At 47.1% G+C, this 6450-nt stretch overlaps 1 protein-coding gene across 2 annotated transcripts in view; it reads right to left on the minus strand.

The window, feature by feature from the left end:
* The window catches only part of PAFAH1B1 (platelet activating factor acetylhydrolase 1b regulatory subunit 1), a 37801-nt gene extending 32562 nt beyond the window's left edge, over positions 1 to 5239 (minus strand). Inside the window, exon 1 of one of the 2 annotated variants that reach the window (XM_052803347.1) lies at positions 5031 to 5239. The gene's annotated coding sequence lies outside the window, so the exon portion shown is untranslated. Of the gene's footprint in view, positions 1 to 4780; positions 4918 to 5030 lie in introns of those variants that run through there. The other variant, XM_052803348.1, reaches the window with a different exon arrangement.
* Positions 5240 to 6450: the final 1211 nt, after the last annotated feature.

Here is a 6450-nt window from a genome sequence, read left to right on the forward strand (position 1 = left end):
TAATGTTGATTTTTTTTATATAGTTATGCATGCATCAGTGCTCTTGATACTGCTTAGTATGACAATGCTGTGCACACATGATTTGCTTTCAAGAGGACTGTATGTTTATAGTACTGATGAAATGGATCACAGCATACACTTATTTTGTAACATTTTTCTTTGAAATTTCCTTAACACTACATGCCAGCATGAAGTGGTATGATAGGTGGCTTCCATGACAATGAACTAAAAGCAAGATAGCCCAAGTCACACCTATCTAATCCCCTAAAGAGAGAGTATGAGGTTAAAAAAAAAGAAAAAAGAATGAGCTTTTAAAGTGCTGAATGAGACAAGCATTGCCTCATTCAAGTCCTGCCTCAATGACTAGTTAGAAGAAAAAGCCCTTCTTTAAACAACTAAGATAAGATACAAGTTGGATATATACTGGGGCTAACCCGCAGTACCTATCAAGTTTGCCAGGTTAAAACTAGAACTAAAGTATTCGTTAGATAAAAACCATGGTTCTTTCAAATGTTTCTAATATATAATACTCATCAGTAGGTCTCAAAACATGGTAGGAATGAGGAAAAGCATTGTTCTAAAATAACTGTAATACAAGAAAAACAGACATTTAACTCAACCTAAGCTAAGGGCACCACAATGAAGCTGACATAATACAGCTACAGCTCAAATCACACCACTGCATTTTCAGTAATGGCACAAGCCTTCCATGCAGAAGATGACCATGTGCGCAGTCCTGCTAACTTGGACAGCATTTATAGTAAGAGTTCTGAAGAAATAACTTTATGTACTTAAAACTAGTTTTAAACAGGTCAGGATTATGTCTTAGTGTAAATGCCTATTTTTAAAAACTTAAACTGAGGTGTAACCTATTCTGTCAGGCAGATCAAAAGACAAAGCAACATCACCCATTAATAAACACCTATGGTCACAACACCCAAAAGCCACATTAGGAGCCCTGTTTTCCTTGTGTCAGGTAATAAAGTAGTTCCTGAGAAAGCCATTCAACCCAGGCAAGGCTTAATCAACTGAATACATTTTTAGTAGACAGGTTGTTCTGCCAATGATATTTAGGCTCTTATAAAAAGGGGAAAGAAGAGACCAGCTGTAACTTCATTAGCAGATCTGCACGTATAAACATAGTACATAATTTACTACTTCTCTATAGTAAATCTCAGAAGAAACCCAGAACCATTTTGATTAACACACACAGCTCTGATACTTGGGAAATATCTTCAATTATCATCACAAATTACATGTTATAGGCTGGAAACTCCCCACACCCTATATGACATCTGAAATTATTATTTATTAATAATAATTACTGATTTTTATTGTCCTATTGATTTCCTAAATTTAGGCCTAAGCAGTTCTTATTTTCAGGCTGACCAGTATTTCAGTGTTCACTTCACAGACATTTCAGCAGCCCTTCCACAGTCTTTGCCTTTAGTTTACAAAATGGGCCTGAAGTTCACAAAAGCAGGGTAAAACTGATTGAAACAAAACTATTCAAAAGTTGCTCCCCTTCATACTACAGTAATTCCAGCCACTCCAGTTCATGAATACCAGAAGCAGCTACAGGGGGTTGAAAATAAACTTTGTAACAAACATACACAGTATATATCTGAGCTATAGAGAGGCAGGGGTTTTCCAGCTATTGTTTGCCCAGAACATTTTACAAGAGGGTACAAACACATTTTAATTAGCACTGATGGGAGTTGGTTATAGAGTTCTTGAAGATGGACAAGGTTGGAGAGTTGGGCAAGACAGTCAACAGATGTTAATTCAATAGCTGTCCCATTGGTAGCAAGTTGGATAGACAAAAAAGTTGAGAGCTGACAAAGAATACAAACTGAGCACTCAAGGTTGGGTGGAGCATCAGAAACAGTATAGGCAGAAGAGTCAGCAATACACACAAGACAGACCTCGCATACAGTCATAAAGGTAAGTATTAATGCCTTTTTTTTTTTTTGTAGAACAGAAATTAACAAGTTACTCCTGTACAGAAAGTAACTGCCATCACTTCAAGGACAAAACTCAACCAAAGTTATAAGGAGGCAAGTATTTTACTGGATTCTTCATTGCTCTTAGCCTGGATACATTTTTAGACACAGCCATTCAATGAACACATCCATTGAATTCTGTAACATTTACTCTAAGAGAATGAACTACATCTTATAAAAAGCCACTACCCTTTAATTTAATTTTGGGCACATTAAAACCAAACACAGTCTCATCTGTGGCCATCTACCATCAAAAACTGGACTCCAGAACTGAGACAGACCCAAGAAAAAAGCAAAACCTCAACCTGCTTCAGAATCATTCGTGTTCAGTGTTGTACTTGCTCTGATCAACACTGAATTCAGGTGGGAATGCCATGAGCCACATCTGGAACATGAGAGCACTTCTATAAGCAGCCCTTTCTAGGTGCTTCATCTGATCCCTATTGTATTCCCCAAATCCTTTGTTCTAATGCCTTTCCTACACAACTTTAAGTCTAAGCATCAATATTACCCCCATGATGCAGCAGTACCCAAGTTGTACAGTAATTCTGTTACAGAGCCATATTGTTAGAAAGGGCTTCCAAAATCTTGAGACGTTATTTTATATGAACTCAGCACATGAAGAAAGGTAATGCAATCAAGTCCATATACTAATAGGAGTTACTCTACTGTGGTCACCAGAGAAAGCAGGGATTGTCTTCTCTTGTGCGTCCACCCATAACCCAGTCTAACCAAGAAGTTACATGAACAAATAATAGCACTAAGCAACAATACAGGAGGTTCTCTGTATTTCAAAGATCTTGTGTGTAAAATACCTGCACAAAAATTATAATTCTTATTAAAAGTGTAAATAAAATAAATTCAACAAGTGAGTATCTAAGTCGATAAATTGGTTATCAGAAAAAAAATTTCCGGCTTTGCAACAGTGACTGGTCACTTCTCACTGTCAGACAAATCAAGATCCACCCTGCAGAAAAATAAGCCTCAAAACAGAATGCGAGATTTGTTTCATTTCAGAAGGTTCCTGCACCATTAGATTCTTCCCTAAAGAAGAGACTTCATTGTTACGGCAATTAGTATTCCTCCACCCCAGCAAAGAAAAAAAAAAAAAAAGCAGCTATGAAAGGGTAATCTAGCCATTTCGCAGCTTTGCCTCCTTACTCCACCCAGTCTCTTCTCTGCTCAATGGCTGCACACAGCATCCATAAACATGGTAATATCAAAAGAAACACACAAAAAATGAGATCCCTAAGAACAAGCTAGAAATTTGCAATAATTCTGTTTAAAAATATTTTCTTTGTTTAGTTCCCTAACATAATTTTCCTATTTAACAAAATGACTCTAAGGGCAAATAACATTTTGATAGCAGACCCTCCCTCTTCCGAAAACCAGCCGAATGCTGCACAATCATTTACGAAATGATCACCACTGAATGTAGGTTCTTTAACCCCCATCTCCTAATACTATAAACAATACTGCCACAAGAATATACACCTAAAAGAATCTCCACATAAATACATAATTCAGCCAGGTCAATATGCCCAAATATTTATTTACAGTAAAATAGTGTTTATTAAAGATTTTAAATATAGCTTAGATTAACCTTCCACCATCCCCTGGTTAGGTAATTCATTATGAATTGACTTGACCTGCAACAACCAAGCCCTCTGCTGCAGCACTATCTGCAAGGAAATTTTACCAGTGATACTACGGCAAAGAAAGGGAAGGTGTCACATCATTATTGGTATTAAAGGTCAAGTTTAATTGCACCCACCTTAAACAACAACAAAAAAACCAAACCCTCACACCCACAGAACTGACTAAACCCTAAACTTTTTAAGGGAGGCACCACTCCCACCCCCCAACTTCCATCAAAAGCCCTGCCTGCGTATAACCTCCTGCTGAAACAAAACCTCAAGAGTAGCAATAAAGAGAGCATTTTAGCAAACTCGATTGCTATTAAAAGGTCTTCAAGGAAAGTCTGTGCAACTGTAGACAACCGGGCAGCGATATGACCCCAAGAAGGAGAGATTAGACCTCCCTCCCTCCCTCCCCCGTTTTTACTGCAGCTGGTTCTGAAGGTCTGAGCCACCTCCTATCAATGCTTTCCCTGCTAGATCACTGCAGGAAAACAGGGTGGATGTGAAACAAATTCTTAAAATAACACCTACTTCTTTCCCTTGTATTATCAATTCTCGTTTTGTTTTCTGTGCTGCGGCCGACTCTGGATATCTGGGCCACCTCCTGACAAATGCCTGCCTTGCCCTCGGAGAGGACGGGGGAGAGGAGAACAGGAGGAAACCCTCCAGGAGGAATTCGGGGAAGGGATGCTGGGTATCCTCTCCGGCACACATACACCGGCCTCCTCGCCCCAGACTATTTTTTCATCATTATTCGCGTCTGGCCCACCGCCTCCTCCCCGGTATCTTGCTAAGTCACCAGAAGAAACGAAGCGGCCTAAAGGGGTGGGGAGGACACGAAGGCCGGGAGAGCCGGAGCCCACCGCAGGGGCTCCTCTCCGCCTCACCCCACCCCGCTCCCTTGTCTGGCCCACTCCTCCCCCGCGCCCTGTTTTCCTGCTAAGTCACCGGCAGCCAGGACGGCCGCTGAAGCCCGGGAAGGGCCGGCGGAGAGGGGAGGGAACGGCGCCCGGCGGCCCCCACCCCACCCTACCCCACCCCACCCCGCCGGGGCGCGGGGACCGTCCCCCGCCTCGCCTGCCTCCCTCCCGCCCCGTCGCCCTGCCTCCCCCGCCTCCTCCCCGGCTCCCTCCTCACCAACGGGCGCGGCCGCCATTTTGAGAGCGAGCCGGAGAGAAGGAGGGAGGGGGCAGGAGAGAGAGCGGAGGGCGGGGAGCCGAGGAGAGGAGGGGGGAGAGGAGAGGAGAGGAGGAGAGCCGCGCCGGCCGCACGGCCCGCCGGGCCCCGCCGCCGGCCGGGACAGCCTCCCGCGGGGGGCGACGGCGGCCGGGGGAGGGAAGGCAGGCAGGCAGGGAGGGAGGGAGGGGAGGCGCGGCCCCGGCCTTACCCGAGCCGCCGCTTCGCTCTGCTCTGTGGGGCCGGCGCCGCCCGCCTCTCCCATTCACCGGTGCGGCGGGGCGGGACGCGGAGGAGGGGGGTCCGGGGAAGGGGAAGGGGGGGTGTCCCGGAGGCTCTCGCCGCTCAGCACCGCTCCGCTCCGCGGTCTGTCAGTGGCGCCCCGGCCGCCAGGAGGGAGGGAGGGAGCGGCGCGGCCCGCCGCGCCACTGCGCATGTGCGCGGCGGCGGCGGCGGCTGGAGGGGGGGGGCGGGGAGGCGGAGGGGGGGGGCGGGGCCAGCCGCCGGCCGGCCACCATCTTGGGAGGCTGAGGCGTAAGGGCGCCGGTCCCGGCGTGCCCCGCGCCGCTCGTCTCCCGGCCTGCCCCGCGCGGGCGCGCGCGCCCCGTGAGGCCTGTGGGGAGGGCCTGACACCGGCGCCGGGCCCCAGCAACGCCGGGACCCCGCGGTACCCGGTCGTTCCCCTTCCCCGGCCACCCCCACCCCCCCCCTTCTGGCACCAGGCGTTGTAGCTCCTTGTAAGCGTCTCTTCCCAGACGCCCGCACTCCGGCTGCTGTGTGGCAACCTGCCGCCCGTGTCACACACACACGCCACCGCACTGGCGCTGCCGTTCTTTTCTTCGTCAGCGTTTTAATTAGTGACAAAGCTGCGTTGGCGATGTCTGTAAATGGCAAAAAACACCTGCAAATACCAGGGAAGAGGCTAATGCCACCGGAGGGGCTAGGAAGAGAAAGAAAAGGCAGAGCAAATATATACGTGTATCCGTATGGCGTAGCCTGAAGGCTTCGTGGACTGTCAACATCACTAGCGCTCGCATGACACGAAACACACGGTATCTGCATCGGCACTGTGCAAAGCGATGGAGAGAACAGTGAGATGGGGCCCTGCGATGCAGGGCAGCACAGCTTTCTGCTCTGGATAGCCATGAAGGAGCTGATGCTGGCTTTGTTCTAACCAAGCTGGTGCAACTGCCAAGAAAAGTCATAAAGCGGAGTTAGGCTGCTCCTTTCTGTGGGCTGTTGCGTTTGGTGTCGCCACACAGATACGCTGCTGCTGTGGCATGTTCTGGCTTGTGTGGAATCTGCTCCTGAGACAGCACTATTTATAGTGAGTAACCTCGTCCCGCAGACCTAGAGTTACCAGATTTGAAAGAAGCACGCATGTCATTTGTGACCTTTACCTCTGTACAAGTGGAGATCCAGGAACCTGGTGTGTCCCATGCATCTTGCTAGTGCACATTCACGGACTCGGTATGAAAAAAATCGTGCTTTACACTTGGAATAGAACATTTTCATAGTCTTCTACAAACCCTGCTTAGTTAAATCTCAAAATATCCTTGGTTTAATATGTCAGTGTTTCTAATGGTAAACTGAGGCACAGACCACTGATAATTTAATCCACATGCTCACAA

This window comes from Harpia harpyja, chromosome 12 (assembly GCF_026419915.1).
Source record: "Harpia harpyja isolate bHarHar1 chromosome 12, bHarHar1 primary haplotype, whole genome shotgun sequence".
Taxonomy (NCBI): Eukaryota; Metazoa; Chordata; class Aves; order Accipitriformes; family Accipitridae; genus Harpia; species Harpia harpyja.